General features: G+C 43.1%; 1 long non-coding RNA gene across 1 annotated transcript; it reads left to right on the plus strand.

Annotated features, from left to right (window-relative positions):
• The first annotated feature begins 724 nt into the window (after nt 1–724).
• Nucleotides 725–4583, plus strand: LOC135903113 (uncharacterized). Its single transcript, XR_010564728.2, has 3 exons — nt 725–1113; nt 2069–2196; nt 4258–4583. It is a non-coding gene; the product is annotated as an uncharacterized lncRNA (long non-coding RNA).
• The last annotated feature ends 15339 nt before the right edge of the window (nt 4584–19922 follow it).

Below are 19922 nucleotides of genomic sequence, written 5' to 3' on the forward strand. Positions count from 1 at the left end.
CAAAGCAAAGCGTTCGTACGCACTGGAAGATGGATCCACGAAGGCTGAAACGAGAAGTTGCAACGTGCCCGGTCGGTACTACTGGCATGATGGAAACTTTCAGGCAAGTGCCCGTTTATTTGGTATTTGTTTTGTTCGCTTTAGAAATATCTCACTGTGATCTCGTAGCATAATTCATAATTGGCTAATGTAAGAGCAAGAGCAGCTGCACTCCTACTAGGGCAAGTTAACTACCTCGATCGCGTCCCGTGTGACTAATGTTTGTCAAATCTACATCGGGCGTGGTGCGCCTGCATAGTTACGCTTTGTTTCTCAGCGCTTGAACGTTCATTGATGTGATTCTCTTGTGCGTTCAGCGCGGCTGCTGGTAATACGGTCGTTCGCACTTCAGTTAAATGTGGTCGACCACTTTTGCGTCGCGTAGAAAAAGGACTGGCTTAGCCACCTTTCGAAGGAACCGGCGCGGTATTGGTTCTCCCTGATGCGGTCGCGTGCTGCTGTTGCTGCTTGCTGGACGCCTTCAGCATTTTTTCGGCTCGCTTTGTCTGTGCGTGTGCGCGTGCTCGCGCTCGGCTTGATTTGTGTGTGCGCTCAGGTCAGCTCGCTTTGTGTGTGTGTGTGTGTGTGTGCGCGCGCGTGTGTGTGTGTGTGTGCGTGCGTGCGCTCGGCTCGCTGTGTGTGTGTGTGTGTGCGTGTGTGCGCGCGCGCGCGCGTGCGTTCAGTACATGCCGGTTTGTATGGGCCGGCGTGTTTGCGCGTGTCTAGTGCGTACGTGTATTGTGAGTGTGTTGTCTGTGGGTCGCTGTGTGTGCGCGCACGTGTTAGCGTGTCTGCCTGCATGCATGTATGTGTGCTTGTTTGTGTTCATCAATGTGCGCGTGCGCGCTTTTGTGTCTGCGCTTTGAGAGTGCGTATACTTGTGTGTGCGTGTGGGTGCGTTTTGTGTGCGTGCGTATGTATTGCATGAGGCCGGTAGAATTTTACTCGCAATAAAACTCTTCCGATTTGGTGCAGCGAGTGTTCCCGCCTGAAAGCCGAGTTTGGTTTCAAGCCACCCTGGACAACTGCTGTATGAGGCGCCGTTTCTCGGGAGGACCAGTGGGAAGGCGCCAGGTATACGCTTCGTCCTTTTTCCTCCCATGCCCTGATGAATCGATATCCTTGTTTTTTATTGTGAAAGGAACGTTACATCCAGAGCATAAATAAATGATTAAGAAATCTGGTAGTGTGTTTCGCCATTACAATAATTCCGATCTTAAAGACGTGGATTTCCCATTAGCCCACATTTCTTTTGATGCAGACAACCGCTGAAATTGTTAGCGGCAGGTTATTCGAGACGTTCTACGTATATAGCAATAGTCTTCAGGAGCTTTAATGAATTTTGAAAATTTGAAGTGTTGTGCTTTAGAGGTATCATATACAAGCTTCAGGTCTCCGGGTAATTTGCATGCCCTTCGAGAGCTGTCGCCCATAGCCCTATTGAAATTCGTAACTATAGTTTGGAGCACTGGGGAAGCTAGAAGGCTTGTCCTGGCTCTCGAGAAAGTGGCTGGAGGTGTAGGTTGAGGAGTTTGGGGTTGGTAACACAAAGTATTTTTATGCCTTAGCAGTAGGAGTGACACAGGATAAAAAAATGTGTGTGTCAAGCACAGGAAGCTGCTCATGTGGTAGAAGCATGTGTGTGCGTGTGTGTGTGTGCGCCCATGCATGCGTGCGTGTGATGAATTCTCTCCTCAAAAGCGAGTATGTGTGTAAGTGAGCTATTTCATTGCTGGTCTGTTTGCCGAGAATTGGCAAGAAAACACAATAATCAATTTAACGTGAAATAATAAACTTCAAAGCATACTGGCGTACTGGCGACAGCAGCATACAAGCATGCAGCTGTGTGACAATCTTAATGCATGACTGCAACATCTGGAAGGAGGCTTGCTTCTTCTACAGTAAGCAGCACAAAGTCCATATTCTTGGCTTTTCTCGTGCAAACCAAAACGAGGCTCATTGCCAATGATCTTGTCTTTTGCTCTAATAGCATTTGTTTATCTTGTACATAGAGCGTCGCTTCTCGCAGGTCATGCAGATGGTAGCAGCAATTTCACAATGCTCAGCCTTGGCGCCCCCCATCAAGAGCAAGGCACTTGCGTTCGCCTTCACACAGATGGTTAATGTCTTCTTGAAAGCGGTTGAGAAGACAACATTGTAAGTAGATATAGTTGTGTAGGTAATATAATAAGTCAAGTTATAATTTAAAACTCAGGCTCCTTGGCCGCCTAAGCTTGATATGATGTGCAGGTGTCTGTGGTTGTAAATATTGCCGATGGTACAGTGCATACTGCAGGTATGACTGCTGATCCAAAGTATACATTTGCATTTTCTTGGTCTTTCATAATGAGGATTTTCTTTGTGCAAGAATATTCACAGAATGCCGGGGCATCGTAGCATCATATTCTTTATTGCGCGTTCACTGCTAATTTCGTATGACCTTCCTGCTACCAATTTATTTGCAGGAAAGAAATATTTGTTTACTCTCTGCAATGAGCTTGTTATTTGCTCATTGCATTACACTATTCTACCTTTAATTTATTCCCATATAATTATCAAAACCTTAAAATTTCAGCTGTTTTTATCTTGAATACAGTATCAAAATCAAAATGCACCGGATTGCAATCTAGACTGCAAGGGATTTGAAGAAATTACAAGAAACCGGGACCTCTCGGGAGCGTTAAACAAACGTTTCCGCAGGTAATGTGCCTAATTGTACTGAGCTAGCTGCTCACGAAAATTGCAAGCATATTTTATTTCACATAGTTTTGCAGAATATAGCAGGCCTATCATAGTCTCTGAGCACAACCTTACCTCATTTGCATCATGAAAATGTCTCATGCTTAATTTGGGACAAGTTTTGAAAAATGAATGTATCATAATTTTGAAACTACACAAAGTATTGGTTGAGGCTAGACAGTTTTCAAACAACTTGACCATGTTGAACTTAGCCATTACAGGACGGAAAAAAAAACATGCACAGGAGCACTCATTCAATGAAATGTGATGCTTGTGGTTATTTTCCACATGCAAAATGTACTTTCAAGCGAGAGAGGGCAGGTAGCCAATATACAACCATTGTGACTCATGCGGGTAGTAGCAACACAGGATGAGAAATGGTTATGTCTCTGAGGTTCATTGAATATGTGCAAAACTCATATACAGTACCCCCCCCCCCCCCCCCCCCCTATGAGGGGTAACCGTGCAATATGTTTTGGGCAAGAAAGACGGTTGTTCTAGGAGACAAGAAATTTCAGGCTCTAGTTGAGAGGCTACAGAAAGAAGGACCATGTAAATAGTCACAGATTAACATAAACTGCATCGGAGTGGCATCACAGTTTAGAGCATGAAGTGGGAGCATGAGGAAGGATCATAAGTTTAAATAAGGGAATACTACTTGTCAGTGCATTGCCAAGCTAACCCATTGAAAGAAGGGGGCGTGCTCTAAGAAAAATAGTTGACAACACATGCTAAATCTTCGAGGAAAGTATGCCAAAATGCCCATTCTTACTAAATTAGTAAATAAGAAATACACGATAAATTTTAGGATGCAGAAAGTGTCTAATAAACTGCATTGGCGAGTTGGATATTGTCGGGCTGGATGCATGTATTGCAGGCCAAATGAGAATGCCAGTGGGGATTCCCTCATTTTCATTTTGTGTGCACTCTCTGTAACACAGTTCTCTTTGTCTCCTAGTGTAATAATGTTGTGTAAAAAGTCATTTTTTAATGCCTTCTGCATTTCACTCTTAATGTGCCATATCCCGTAAGCTTCTCACCTGCAGTACTTATAAAGTGTAATGCAGATATATTGCAGATTTCATAATGTCAATTTTGTATTAAGGTCACATACACACTCTTGGACAAATGTCTCTTGTTGAGAGATGTCATTGGTAGTCTTTAAACTTTATTCACTCTTATTTTCTATGGTGAAAAGGCTACTGTAAATTTATGTTTTTGCTGCTGTATGTGCCTTGTGTTCACAATGACATAGTGGTTTAGCATTCACAGTAACATGCAATTCCTTAATTTGCAAAATAGAAACTTCTCCTACCTTTCACTGTCTTGCCCAGTTGCCTGAGTGGTGCATTCTGCCCAGTCACATTAATTAAGTGCGTTACTTTGAGGAGCTTGTTGCTTTTTCAAATTTTCTGCAAAGTACGTGTGTAATTGCACGGACTGAATTCTCATGATTCTCTTCTTATTTTGCTAATGCAGGATGCAAGATTCCAGCAATGCCGTGCGCTGCATTTATTGGTCAAGATGCTCAGAGAATGGAGTCCCTGCACCTCGTGGTTAACCGTGAACATTTCTTTTTCATTTGGAAAGCTAAAGGCCATTTGCTGCATCACTTGCATTTTTGCAGCTCAGATGTGTACTATATTTTTCTAATTTTGAATCAATATTGGCTGTTCAGTATAAAAAATGACGTACAGCGTGAAGGACAAGGACTGCGAGAGACACACTCCACTGACTTTCAACAATATTTTATTGCGTTGCCACATCGTGTGTGTATACACAGAGGGGTCATGCGCAGAAAATGAAAGCCAGTCATAAGGGGTGTTCTAACAGCAAGTCATTGTACAAAGAACATGGTCACTTGAAAAAAAAAACATCACAATTTCTATCTGTTTAGATACAAAATTTCACTAGGGGTCAGCGTGATAGAGGGGGCACTAACACACACACTACCCACTTTTCTGGTGAAATCAGCTTCAATAATTTACCGGGTGAGCTGTGTCTCGCTAAAACTTCCGTATGTTAAAGAGGGGCATGCAGCCGCTGTCCCGGCAATGAATGCCCAAGTGGCCTTGAACAGTCTTATTGACGTTGTTATAGTGCTCTCTTAAACGATCATTTAGGCGCCTGCCTATCTGTCCAATATATTTACTGCCTCAAAATGGGAATTTGGGAAACCACATTCGTTGCACACATCGCAAAACGTTTTCTGTGCCCGGCAGAGCAACAACTCTGACGTGATTTAGGCGCGTTTACACACTTACAGAGCCTTGCCAGCTTTTCCGGGGCTGAGAAAAGGACTGATTTCTGCAGGTTCCCTAATCTTTTTTAGCCTATGGGAGACATCATGAACATACGGTAGCACTGCAAACCTGTGTCTTTCAACCGGCTGGTTCCTTGACCGAGCGCGCTCATCATGTTTTGTGCACTTCAGAAGCTGTTCCGCTATGGCTGAAATTAAGGCCAAAGGGTAGCCAACCCAAGAAAGGCAATCAGCCTGTGCAGCAATGCTATGTTGCATCTCGTGTGAGCAAGATTTATTGAGGCTGTTAAAGAGGCAAAGCTTTACAATATCTCATTTGACTTTGTTGGACAGACAGGCAGGCGCCTAAACAATCATTTAGGAGAGCACGATAACAACGTCCATAACACTATTCAAGGTCACTTCGGCATCCATTGCTGGGACCGCGGCTGCGTGCCCCTCTTTGAAGGTACGGAAGATTTAGCGAGACACAGGTCATCCGGGAAACTATAGAAGCAGATTTCACTAAAAAACTGGTTAGTGTGTGCGTTAGTGACCCCTCTATTGTGCTGACCCCCTATTGAAGTCTTGTATCTCAACACATAGAAATTCTAATGTTTATTTTTTTCAAAGGACGATGTTCTTAGTACAGTCACTTGCTGTTAGACACCCCTTGTGACTCATGTTCTGCGCATGCCCGCTTTTGTGAAAATACACATGATGTGGCAACGTAATTAAATATTGTTGGAAGTCAGCGCAGTCTGTCATCTCTCGCAGTTCTTGTCATTCAAGCTGTACGTAATTTTATCTCATTAATTGCAAACTATCCCAAGAAACTACCCTTGTTCAGTATAATTATAATGTTTGATACGACCATTTTCTGGCAAATGTTAACAGTGTGATATTTAACTTGAACTTTTGCATGACTGCCTATGCCTGTGTTCTTTTAGTAACCAGAGTATGGCTAACTTATTAAACCATATTTGCTAATTTGCATGCTCACATGCTATAGCATGCCTTAGTCTTGAATTACTGCATCTAAGTGCAAATAATTTAGAAATTTACTATGTATTTTAAAACACTGTCCACATTTTGTGCTCAGCAAAATCGTTAAAACAGTGCTTTGTTTTTATCAGGTCTCCTACTGCACTTTGCACCCAGGCACTAGTAGATGTGGAATATGCACTCTTTTGATTTATAGTAAGAAAAGAACCTATTTTCAAACTACATATTGTATATGTACCAGTGCCTTAGAGTTACAAAACAAAAATTTATAGAAACTGGTATTGTAGTTAGAAAAACCGCTACACAGCACCCTTAGCCCAGAGAACTCTCGTTTCACAACAGAGGACAAACTATGTAGGCACTAAAAAATTCTACGTATTTTTTGTGCTCAAGTAATCTTCTTGGAAATAGAAAATTAGCAATAAGGCTCCTGGCATAAACCTCACTTAAAGCATGTCTATGCTTGGAAAGTATTGTTTCAGTCTGAAAAATGTTGGCCAGTTATGCTTTGCATCGACTTTTCAAACTTTTCATAATGCTTTGTGATTACATTAGTGTACAAAATAACAGGTGTCTTTCTTGTGCGTTTGCTCTGCATTTCAATTGCTTCCCTAATTCACCTTTGCAATATGCCTTTTTTTAAGGCATCAAAACTTGAATTTTCGTTCACTGGAGCCTAATACTAAAAATTTAGTCCTTTATGTGGCCCAAAACACTGCGAATCAACCCAGGCTCTTTCAGAGCCGCTATACATAGTTTCTTCTCTAATAACAGATTTGATCAATACATATATTTTAGGTACCTTTGTGGGGAATGTACATGTTCTTGTACTTACCGATGTGTTTGGTGATTGTGCATGTTTATATTTCATGTGATTTATGTATATGTTGTACTCTGTATTGCAGCATGCAATAAATATATTTCCGTTTTCTTGAAAATGCAGCCTATATCTTACCAGTCTGTGTTGCATGTTATTTGGATATGGAAATCGTGATAACCTTGGTGTTGATATACGTGCTCAAAAGTGTCAAGTTTGCTAGGTTGTATTTGTGCAGCGAAGACAGGTTTTCCAATATACACCATGAATTACTAATATGTAATGTGATCCACACGTATAGGTGTTGTGTATGCCCATCGAAGCTTCAAGGCCGGCTGTTCGACAGTGCGTTTGGTAGCCGAACTTGAACCTTCTGGCACACGCAATAGTTGTGCGTGGATCGCTGTACATAGTAGTAATTGAAGGCGTGTACTGCCGAATCTGCCTTCCATACACGCTAGAAATAAAAGGGTGTACACCCTTCCAACACCCACACAGATGGGTGTAAATTTGGACGAGCACCCTCACACCCTAAATTTATTTTGCTGGACACCCTACCTTTAGGGTGCTATAGTGGCACCCCAACTGTAGGGTGTCGACAACAGCACCCTTAGGGTGTTCGTCTGGCGACAAACTGATTTACACCCTTAAGGGTGTTAAAATGTTTAGTGTGTAGCACCGTGCGCGTGTTGGTCTGTGCGGCCAAACGAGTTTCCCAAACGCTTCAAATGCACGCCCTCTTCTGAGAGTTCCGTGCAGCCCCGTGGTTGCGGCACACTCGCGTAGAAATGCCTTATAATGAAAACGACAGTGCTCTTAATGGCTGGCGTGTCTTTCTTTCCGTCATGTAGTTGCCAGTGTAGTCCCGTTACGCACTTGCTGCTACACTAAACAATGGTCTCACACTAAGAGTGCAGGCAATCTTAACCTACGCCGATGAAGCGAACGAGAGTGCTAGATAAAACGCGTTGCCAAATGTGAAGTCGTCGACGAACTGGTGATATGTAGAATAACATAGAAACAGTATCCTGGGTTTGAGGCAAACAACACAAGGAGTAACCGATTACATACGACTTTTGTATTGGCCTGTAAGCTTTCTGCACATCAGATTACGGGGCTAACGTAGCAAAAGTCGTCGACGAAACGGTGATATGTAGAATAACATAGAAACAGTATCCTGAGTTTGAGGCAAACAACACAAGGAGTAACCGATTACATACGACTTTTGTGTTGGCCTATAAGCTTTCTGCACATCAGATTACGGGGCTAACGTAGCAATGTGGGAAAGGTAGCGTTGACATGAGGCTGAGGCATTCAGGCGCTTACGTTTAACCCGCTATTTGGAAACGTTGTCCCCAATTTTTGTCTTCTGGTAGCCATGAAGCCTCAATTGGAGTTTCGTGTAGCAGAATTCTTGCTATGTGCAAACTGACATCGACCTGATGATCCACCCTGTCTCAAGACGAAAGATTCTCGGCACAGTGAGTGTACATAATCATTGCAGACTGTCATCTTTAGTTGTACAACATGGTAGGCATCTTATCTTATTCTCGTTCTTTGTGATTGGCCAAATTGCCAGTTGTCATTGCTGTTCAGGAAATGAAAGTATTTCCTATAGCTGCGTGGCTTATCACCGCAAGGGTGACGATGACCGCTCTTTATTTTGAAATGTGACGAAATAGGCGACATGAATACACTTGGCACCCTTGCCCACGGCTGTACGGAATACGAGAGGCGCCGAGCAGAACATGCATATTTGATATCCCTTCAGGGACAACTAGGGAGGACGTTGAAAGAGCGCTTGTGCGTCCTCGTAAGGTAAATGAGCTTGCCGGCATGTTCGGAGAAAAGAGCTGATGAAGCTGCAACACAACTTTATTGGCCTTTGTAATGTGCCATTATGCGCGGTTATATGAAGCCAACAGATAATCAATTGTAGGAAAGCATAGGAAAGGTTATTTGTAACGTTATTGGAAATGTGAAAATGACAAATAAGCGAAATTGTGTGTGGACAAAAAAAAGTCGCTTGCAGCCAATGGAGGTAAAACCCGCAATTTTCGCATTACCTGTTGTCCAAATCCATCTCTTCACATCGGTCAAAAGGTTGTTTCACATCCTCCTTCAGCCTCCTGAGCCTCAACAAGGCTCACACGTTTCTTTTTTTTTTTCATCTGGCAAACTATTAGCGAAATATTATGAAGGTATATAGCTTTTGGGTTTCTACGACTGTAGATAGCCCTGCCACCCTTCAAAGCACGGAGTGGTGTTGCAAAAATAATTTCTAGGAAGTTTATATGAGAAGTAATTTTCAGGCGTCTTGATAGACAGCCTACGCCCCTCCATGTACAGGCGTTACTTTCGATCTTTGATCAATCCTGAAGGAGAACCATGATTATCTCGTAATGACCATTTATTTACCATAATATCTTAAACCATGCGGCACGTAAATTTCAAACGCGTATTGTGCAGAGATCTCACCTAATTTTGCTTGCATGGTGATGTATTTGAATCTTCTAACCAAGTTTAGGAGGTTTTACTATACGAGTGACAAGACCGATTTAATCCACTGGGATTTTATTGAGCAGCGATTTTTATGACAGTTAAGCATGTGCTTAACTGCGACATATATGCGGTGTTTTGATACAAGTGTGGAGTTGTAGATCCATTCTCTAGAGGGTGCAGCTCTTATGCGCCCGTTCTTGAGATGGGCGTCGGCGTCCGTCGGCGTACCTCTGCGTAACCGAGCAAACAAGCACGTCGAATGATGAAAGAGCGAACCCTGGGAGCAGCGGCGGATGAAAGAAGGCGATGGTGAGGAGAGCACAGAAAGAAAAGTGAAGGAAGAGGGTATGGCGAAAGCACGTGAGGAAACGCATTGCCCCGCGCAAGGCGCGTTCTGCAGCGATGATCGCTATGAGATGGCGCCAGAGTAGCGTCTGTCCTCTATTCACTGATGACGCCATGGATAAGGCATGTGGCGAGCGCGTTCGCCAATACCGTATATGAAAACAAAGCATTGAATGAGTGGATGTCTGTCTGAGGCGGGTGCTGTGAATCGCACCCACGCGTCATCCACGTGCGGCCTCCCACGATCACCTATAAATGAGGTGGGAAAAATTAATCAACGTTCGTTTCGCGAACCATAGCACGAATTTTTCAGAAAAAAGTTCCTATTTCTCTAAAGGTGCAATAGTGTGTTTCGACAATTTGCAGATTTTTCTCACTCGAAGGTACTTTCATTCCAATTCCTATTCGGCCTTGAGGCATGTAACTCGGCCACTCTAAGATAACGCATTGTACCTCGCCAGATGTTTTTCTCCGCTATTCTACACCGCCAGTACTATTGACCACGGGAAAGTTAAATGTATGCTAACCAATGCACGCTTCTAAAGAATTTCGTAATTGACTTCTGAGCAACTACTCAGATTGATCCCGAAATAAGGAGGTTTTTTGGCCATTGAAGCTAAGTCAATGAAGCTGACGAATATTTCTTCCAAATCTTCGAAAGGTTTCTCGCAAAATAACAAAGAAGTATGAAACTACACCACCCACTTATTTAGTTGTAAAATCTCCGATATGCCAAAATTGCAAGAGTAGCGAAAATCGAAACAATTTACAGACGCTCCAAAAATATCTTCGTCGATTACTTTCATGAAAATTTTACAGTATACTAAACCAGGCCGCGTAAATCAAGTACCTCAAGAACACGTCGCTTTATTTCACTTTAAGAGAGAAAATTGAGCCCACATTCGGGACAATGCATGGTCATCCCAAGTAAATGTCTCCTTGACATAACAAAAGAAAAGTCACACTCATGTTGAAATATGAACTCATTTTTTTGTCGTTTTAAAGAAGTGTTATTCAGGCTGTGCTTTTTCTGCTTCCTCTTAGCCATAAAATGAGTTGAGATTTAGTCAACAGGGCTCCTCTATGCGTATTCCTACTAGAGTACGTTGAGATAGGAACCACACGTGATAGTGTACAGCTAGTTTTTAAAGACTAGTCGCAGAAACCTATTTATGGCCTTGATATCTAATTACACCTTCATTCTTTAATGATCCCCGTGTATATGAACGATGCACCAGCAGCCCTTTGGAAAAGCGCGATGACGACAATGCAGTGGACGACCCATTTGGGTATTTTCAGATCACAACAGTGGTAAAATGTGTCCCGATTATTTTCGTTTTCACCGGGATTTTTAGATTAGGCATAAAAAACCTTGCACAGCGTGTAACTGCGACCACTTTTCGAACACACGTTCATTTTTTGCACGAAAGAAATTTGAACTGAGCCCATGACGTATTTACCATTCCTAAAGGAGTTTCACAATGTCACCGCGAAATGGATTCCTCATAACCACATAAGGCGCACGCAAGCAAACGCCAAACACGAAGGAAACCAGCATTGTGAAAACGGGTACCATTGTTTTTCTCTTCGACTGCTCAGAAAATTAGTCTATCGTACTGCCGGATCTAGTGCAATCATATTACTGGTCAAGTTCGCAAGTTAGCATCTTTACTTGCATTGTATTGTGAAAAATCGACATGGAACTATGCCCTCATTAGCGGCGACACCTGCCAAGACTCCGCTCATGCTTGCTTGGCTCTGAGAAAAATCAAGGCACACATTGCGTATTATGTTCCAATTTACACCCAACAAACACACTTGAGTAATGGAGCAACCGCATATTTTAAGTATTGCTTTCAACTGCGCGAGTTGCAATGTAATCAGTTCAAGATTACCGCGTGGCTTGTCACGTATAAAAGGCATCGCAAAAAAAAAGAGCCTGCGAAACGTGTCTGGGGGCTTGTCATACGCCAAGCCACACTACATAACTCGCGTCGCCAGCCACGGAGGTCGTTCAATGCGCAACTGATTTTCACAACATTGCAGTTCGTAAACTTAAAACGTTTTCATTCTGCATATAAGGAAGGATCAAGTAGAAGCCTTTAGAGAACGGGAAGAAAGAAGAATGGAAACGTTTCAGGCGGGTGCAAGAAATTCAGGCCACCCACATGCAGAAGAACGCAAAATTTGACGGAGGAAACTCCTTGCACATATTACGGTGCGCAAAGACAGAATGGAAGGCACTGTGAATCAACAGTTTGCAAAACTCGGTGGCCCGAGTGATTCTTACTGGTTGTGGATAAGGCAGTCATGCTTTTCCAGAAATGCTAAACCTGAAGCTCCAATTCTTGCAAATTTATATGACTTCCTCACGCCCTCCCTTTCAATCCACATTGCGAATGATAAATTAGTCAACCTCTATTAGCCTCGTGATAGCTTCTAAATAACCCCGTATTACGATAATGCTCGGGTTGACTGTACGTTAATTTAATCAAGTCCAGCCACCATGATGTTCATTTTTTGCTAACAAAATCAGCATAAGTACGCCGTTGACCATCACAATTACCTATACCGCTGAACCTTGAAGCGGCTAAAAATTCGTACTGTGCATCAGAATCCTTTATTATGAATAGAGTACACGTAACACATTTTTACAGGAGGTTCATGAAGACATGGTCCTCAAGTAATTTCACAGAAGCTGGAAATTTTTCTTTAAAGAAAATACATAGGCGTGAAAATACTTGTCAAGCCCTCTTCTTTTTTTCATTTGCCACTAAGTCTCAAGCAAAAGCAAGAAATTGGTTAACGCGATATTTTAAAAATTGTGCTGAACTTAACGAACAACGGAGAGAAAGAAAAGTTGAAGTTGAACCCTTAATCAAAGAAGCCTTAAAACATCCAAATCAGCCTGTAACATTTTTATGTATTGTAAGGCAAATGTGATTTCAATTCATTTAATTCAGTGTGATAAATGCTACAGATGTGGAGTAAAATAGGTAACATGCAGAAGACTGTGTGTTCTCAAGGCCACGCGCTGCTTGCAACGTTTGCAACGTTTTGCAGCTCGCTAACGAGATTCTTTCGCCTTGTCTCGGTTAAGATTTCTTGTCTTTGAAAAAAAAAATGTGTGTTGGAAAATAATTGCAGTTTCACTTGTGGGACCATTTTTCGGCCTAATACAAAAGAAGATCCGAAGACATGTAAGCACTTGTGAGTTGTGAATGCAAAAGCATTAAAGTCCAATTGAATGCCGCTGACCGGTTCTTCGAGTCATGAACTCCTCGCTGGCAAGCGAGTGCATTCGAGGATCACTCAGCAGCATCTACTGTAGCGGACGAGACTTTATTCGACCCTACTAGACCTTCGCAGTCTGCCTCTTTACGATCATCAACTACAGGAAATGATTGCTCTACACTTGTCAGAGCAGGCTCATTGACTTTTCACACTGCGATATCTTTTTTTTTATCTTAAGAACCATCCTTTTGCCCAAGCTACAGCTGCTAGACATAGCATAGGTACCAGCGATGGCCCTCCTATTCATTACTGCCTGTATCAAGTGTTCACGGCTGAGTGCCCAGTTAATCACGCAAAGTTCGAAAAACGCTCGGCAAGAAAATAATCGAAACATCGTGTAGTACGTGTGCGTCACCTGTTGCCTGGGTGGAAACGATGGATGATTTATGGCGATGTTCTGCGAGTTATCCGCACCTTAACACACTTATAAAAAAAGAACCTGTGTCGTCTACCTCAACACTTGGGGTGAACTGCAAAAAAATATTGGGGACCATAACCGAGGAAGCGCAAGAGAAGAGTTAGATATTAATATGCCGAATACAATTTATAATTGTAACCGCGCGAACAAACCAAGGATGTGGGAAGTATTCAGGATGCGGATGATCAAAGTAGGACAGGCAGCATGAATTCTCCTTGCGCTCGAGTGATTGTGCGCTTGTGTCTGCGAATTGCCGACAATGCAAGCATAAGCCACTGCTCAAGGATACAGCCATTCTGTACAAGCATACAGATGTACACCTTAGATTAGTCATGGAGGTAGCCCACATTGAGTAGAAGGGCAGGAGTTGTGCATCAGTAAACTTAGTTGTGAGTCAGCGCTCGTCCTGTGTTCTTCCCCCGTTCGTCTTTTTGTTCGCGCTGTTACCATTATAAATGCTTACAAACACGCCCACCTTTGCACTTTTATACACAGGTAATATTCAATAGCACGGCAAGGAAACAAGAATAATGATCACTAGTCTGCCTTTAGAGGTTGCGGCATTACGGTTATATCAATAGCTCACAGGGGTCCCTGATCATAGGAAGGAGACTTAGAGAAGTACAAAAATGTGTTGGAGTCTATACGTGAGGCGTAATCAAGTTTTGACTGGGAACCTACCACTCTTGTTGAAAACAAAACCGTACAATAATTTATTTTCCCGTTGCTATTATATGGGGCAGAAACTTGCAGGTTAATGAAGAGGATCGAGAAGAACCTAGAGGCCACGCAAAGAGCGATGGAGTGCGAAATGTTAGGAGTAACGTTAAAACACAAAGAGAGTGGTGTGGATCACAAAGCGGATGGGCGTACCTGATGTTCTAGGTGACGTGAAGAGGAAAAAAGTAGAGCTGGGTAGCCCACGTAATACATAGGTTAGATAACTGGTGGATCATTACAGTTGCGCAATGGGCGTTTCCCAGTGCTTCGTCGGTCTCAGTCACGTCCTCGTTGTTTCCGCAGTTGCTCGTTTTCTTCATACAATGGGTGCCAGTGCAAGGGAAGCACAGTCGAGGATGGAAGAAAATTAGGTGGTGTGATGAAACTAGTAAATTAGCAGGCGCAAGTTGAAATCAGTTAGCTCAAAACAGTGGTAATTGGACCTCACTGGCAGATGCCTTTGTCCTGAAGTGACAGTGAAATTAAATTACAGGAGAAGGATCAAAACATTTAATTGCTTCAAACTATCCATCAGTTAGGGGGAAACCAGAGAGGAGTCAATCTTTCATTGCGCGACAAAAACGCCAAGCAAAAAAAAATGTAATCCAGAACGGCAAATTAAGTAAGATATAATTTGCTGGACGAATAGCTAGTAGATTCTTTAGTTAATTCTTGATCAGACTGGAAACAGAACATTATAAAATATTCTCGTAGCAGTAATATAGTACCGAGATCTGAAGAAAATAATAGTCGCAAGCAATGAGCACTAGTCTAATGCTACATAATTAAAACAACATATAAAAAGAAATTACAGTACATCTCAAATCTTGTATAACGCACGAAAGTTTCGGAACTATCATTATTATGGTCAGATGCCCTCACCGAACACACAGGCCAAGGTGTTGCTCAGAATAATGGCGTCTTTCTGTCCACCCTTTCTAATGTTTATAAATTTTATCCGCTCTCCATTTGCGCCGTAAAGTTCATCTCGAGTTTTAATAGTTATTCCACAAATTCTTCTTTTTAATGTCTCTCTTGTTAGAGTTGCCAAGCTCGCCAAATACCGTCGTCTGAAATGACGTCGAAATTAAAATTGCGAGCATATTGTCGTAAAGCTGGTGGCGAAGCTTTTCAGGAAGTGTATTACATCTTTATTTGTTCCTTAAGGCACCGAGGAAAATGTCGGGAGATATCGATGTTAGGGTTTCGTGTCGTTTTGCTTGAAGGACCTTCTGTTGACGTTTAGGCCTTATTCGGAAGTTCTGCAGTAAATTTTCATTAACACCGAGATGAAACAGTAAATGCATTGCTAGCAGAGAGACAAAATGGCCGAGTTTTTCAGTCACCATGCCTGAATACACAGAGAAAGTGGGAACAGTAAAAAAAGAAAAGAAGTAGCAGTGAGCGCTCGACTGTAATAAACCTGCCAATTGTTGACATTTTCCATGGCTTATAGACCATCTCCTCAGAGTAACTGCGAACAGCTGGATATCCACCTGCTAAGTGGTTCGCGATGTACTTACACATGACAGTTACAGTGCATTATTTTTAAAGGCAACGTACACGCAGTGTGCTACACTTCGTAAGTTACTCCAGAACACGCCCATTACGGCTGATTTTCTTTTTTGTCGCCTGCCCTCAGCGCTTGTGCACCAATCAACATTTAATGCTTCATAAGGATACACGTATTCTTCTTTGTCGATATAGGTCGACTAAATACGTAACGCAAACGAAACCGTGTTAGGAGGAAATCAACTTTTTAATAAACAAGTGATCAGCCAACATCCGGACACTTAGCCGGGAACCACCGACCGCAGAAACGGCGACAGCTTCGTGTTAAGTACCAGTCATTTGTGGATTCGTTCATTTACAGCACGCCTTTAATAATGCAGCTGGAGCAAGTGCTACGGACACCTCCTCACCGACGCTTATACTCACGCTAAGAGGCTGTAAGCCGGTCGCGCCACGGTGAAGAAGCGCGTGGGCTTAGTGATAAGACGAGACTGAGCAGGGGTTTTTCATGGCGTAGTATTTCTCGCAGTTATGTGCAGTGACATTGCAGTGCACCTTCTGCTTTTCTTCCATCTGGAATATAGAAATAAAACAATGAGTAATCCGATGGGCTAGGGTGTATCCATGGTTCAGTGAAGGCTTCGGCCAGATCTCTGCGACGTTATTATATGTAGCAATATTAGTTAAACAGAGCAACCGTAAAAAACACATAGGTTTCAAATATTAAGGCAGAAGCTCTCTACTGGAGCATACCCTTGTCCTGTGGTGCTTCCTTAGCTCAGTAGTGTGCTGCATGGCATTGCAAGGACGGAGTATTATTGCCTGACTGTGTTCTGATTACATACTTGATGGTTAGTTCTCTAGTGGAGCCAATGGAAGGAACCATACGAAGCAAGCCACAAGAACAACCATCTCCGAATCATATTCACTTGGTGGTAAGAAGGTTTGTTTTGGCCTTCAGCTCACTGCACTTCCATAGGACAGTGCTGGTGGGGTCCTCTAAGATTACCTACACAAAAGGCTATGCCACTAAACGTACTCTCAATTTATGCCATAATACCGATACTCTAGTTTGAAAACTGGAGATAAGTAGTTTTTAGGTGGGCGCTTCTAGTCAAAGGCTGGTGCAGAACACTTTACTAAGGCACTCCTAATTACCAAATTCACTAGACTGATAACCAATGCTACGGCGAGCTATACGGCAATCTTTGTGGATTGTTGGCCTTGAATGGCGGCCAGATTATGACTTATTGTCTTTGTGCTGTTTTGCAGGTAGATATTTTGCTAACCTGATTGAAGGCGTGCAAGTCTGAGTTGTGTCGAACGCCATGGAAGACGTGCGACGTGAGGACCTTTAAAAGGATTTTCCCTTTTAGAGCGAAGGAACGCTCCATTTTCTTTTCTGCAGTTTTCGTCGCATTGCTGTGGTATGATCATCCGAAGTAGCACTCGTAGCGCAGCCCGTGTACGCTCCACGTAAAGGGGAGCTGATGGTGTCATGGTCCAACATAAGCGCTCCTCGCGAGGTACTAAGAAGTGATCTGTTCCAGAGTAACGTAATTTTTAGAAACTATGAAGAAGGCGTTGTGGTCATCGTTCCCTAATAGCAGAAGTACCATACTCATAAAGAGTGACATTCCCACGAAGTAGAGCACGATTTCTCGCAAAACTGGCTTCAGCTGCGTTCATACAGGAGCAATGCAAGGTTTACCAGCAATTAGCGCAGTCTTGCACTGCAATGTCGGACGAATTCAATTTTCTCATTGAGAAGCCTGTAGATCAAACGCTCAGTGCGAGTCGATGTTATGCGAAGCAATGTGGAGGGAGCCTACCCTGTTAACGCAACGACCATGACAGCACCAAGACGTCGGCCGCTATTTCATGACCTACAGGACACGCACGTCATGGCATTCATGTCCTTGCCTATCATTTATGTTCGTTATGCACTCTTTCATACTATGCCAATTTTGGTACATACCAAGACATAGGCGGCTGTTTCATTATCTACAGGACAGACATCTCATGACATTCATGTCAGGACCTATAACTTATGTTCCTAATACCTTCTTCTGACAGTATAGCAATTTTCGTACATAGAACACGTAAGCGGCTGTTTCATCACCTACATGACACGCATGTCATGACCAATCATTCACGTGCGGCATACAATCTTCTCATACTATGGCAATTTTGGTACATACCAAGACGTAAATGGCTGTTTCAGGGCATGCATGACACGCATGTTATGCCTTTCATGTCATGACCTATCATTTACATTCGGCATACAACCTTTTTATACTATGCCAATTTTGGTACACACGAAGTTAACGAAACGACCATGAGAGCACTCGACGTAGGCGGCTATTTCTTGGCACAGATGTCGCGGTATTCATGTCATGACCTATCATTTATGTTTGTGATACATTCTTGCCATAGGATGCCAATTTTCATACCTGCCAAATTAACTAAGCGTCTATGACAGCACCAAGACGTAAGTGGCTGTTTCGTGACCTGCATGACACACGTCATTATATTCATGCCATGACCACTCATTTATGTTCCCTATACACTCTTCTCATACTCTCTCAATTTTGGTTCATACCAAGTTAACGAAATGACCATGACAGCACCAAGACGTAGGTGGCTAGCTAGGTAGACAGATACTGCCAAAGGGGCAAATGTTCGCCAAGAAATACCCCGCATTGAATAACTTGTGCTGCGCCGAATGCGTTTCACCTCGTCTGAGAACCATTAAAAAGCAATTGCAAAAATTTAGCTTTTTGACAGCCATAACTGGTCGCCACTGCTTCGAGGTCTGATAACCCTGAAGTTATGGAGGCCATTCCTAGAATAGTTCAACCACAGTAACAATTCTGCTGAAATGTTAGCCCCATGATTAAACGAAGACGCTTTTATTCAATAACAAGCTGCAGAAGTCAGAAGCCTTGCTTTGCTGGTACTTTACACATCACCATTAAGCATTGCACATAAGTGGAGGCAGCAAGCAAGAAACAGTATTAGGTAGCGTGCAGGTGGAAATCACATTCCGTGCTTTATGCAGCGTTCCTCACTACATGTTATCCGTTGAGTGACTAGTACTTACTATGATCCTCTGGAAGCGCTCATGTAGATGTCAAATGAAGTAAAAGGAGATGCCACTGGTTACTCGCGAACTTACTGTGGTGGCGCTATTGAGGTCTAGAGCTACAACTTCAAGCCACACGAAGAAGGAGGTGCTAGATTTTTTGCCCTACAACTAAGCCAAAGTCGGCATGGTAGATTTACTAAGCCGCTGTTTTACTACTGTTTTATACGCATGACCTTTACATCTCTTCCTACCACCGTCACTCACAAGTTTTTTTTTTACTTGTCATCCGTCTGCACCACGGCATAGCATAAGCTGACATGATTATGCTATCTTGTGCCAAAGCCCTGTCGCTTTCCTGCTAGGTTATCTCTCTGAAGACTCAGCTTGTGGCACATCGCCGCCCGGAGCGCACCACCATAGTCCTCCTAGTGGTTGGTCAGTCTCGCGAAAGTAATATAAAGCTGGTATATTCAGCACATTCGCAATTTACGATTTGTGCCTACTTCTCGCCATCTTCCTTTCCGTCCCGAAATGCACACGAATGATTGCATGACGGCGAGGACACGAGCAGTACGCGGAAGTGGCTTTCAGTCGTGGTGGCATCGTAAAACGGGAAGCTTTCCGTGGCGTAGGGGTGAACGGATTGCTCAGCCTGTGTGTGCTTTCGATTTCTGTCGCAGAGTACTTGCATTGGGAAGGAGTCGCTAAAGCCTATTTGAATCCGTGAATCTCACGAAGGGCCCTCTGTCCATTCGACTGGGGAACGCGATGCTACTGACAGACAGGCTTTTGGGATATGAGAGTTCCGCAGTGAGGCTATTCGTCGGAGGCACTTAAAAGTTCACATCTAGAGGTCCCAATAAAACGAAGAGATTTTTCGGGCTTCATCGCGTCCCAGCAAACCCGCTGGCTGTCAGGGACACCTTTGGTAATGGTATTTTCTTCAGCAAGGTGCTGTGATTGACCAAGTAGCATCAGTTTGGACGGACCCAGAGAAAAACAGACGGAGGCGGGAAAGCTTCAGCGCAATGCCGCCGCGTTTTAAAGCGGTCGTTTACTTATGGACGCTAAAGCAGGCAACTTTAGCATTGATTGTTTCAGCTCCTCTTTCCAAGGAAAGTGTTAGTTCATTGTTGCTTTAACCTACAAGATAAAAATAAAATAAACAAAATAAGTAGGTTAGGGAAACATGACAAATGTC

Source organism: Dermacentor albipictus, chromosome 1 (genome assembly GCF_038994185.2).
Source record: "Dermacentor albipictus isolate Rhodes 1998 colony chromosome 1, USDA_Dalb.pri_finalv2, whole genome shotgun sequence".
NCBI lineage: Eukaryota > Metazoa > Arthropoda > Arachnida > Ixodida > Ixodidae > Dermacentor > Dermacentor albipictus.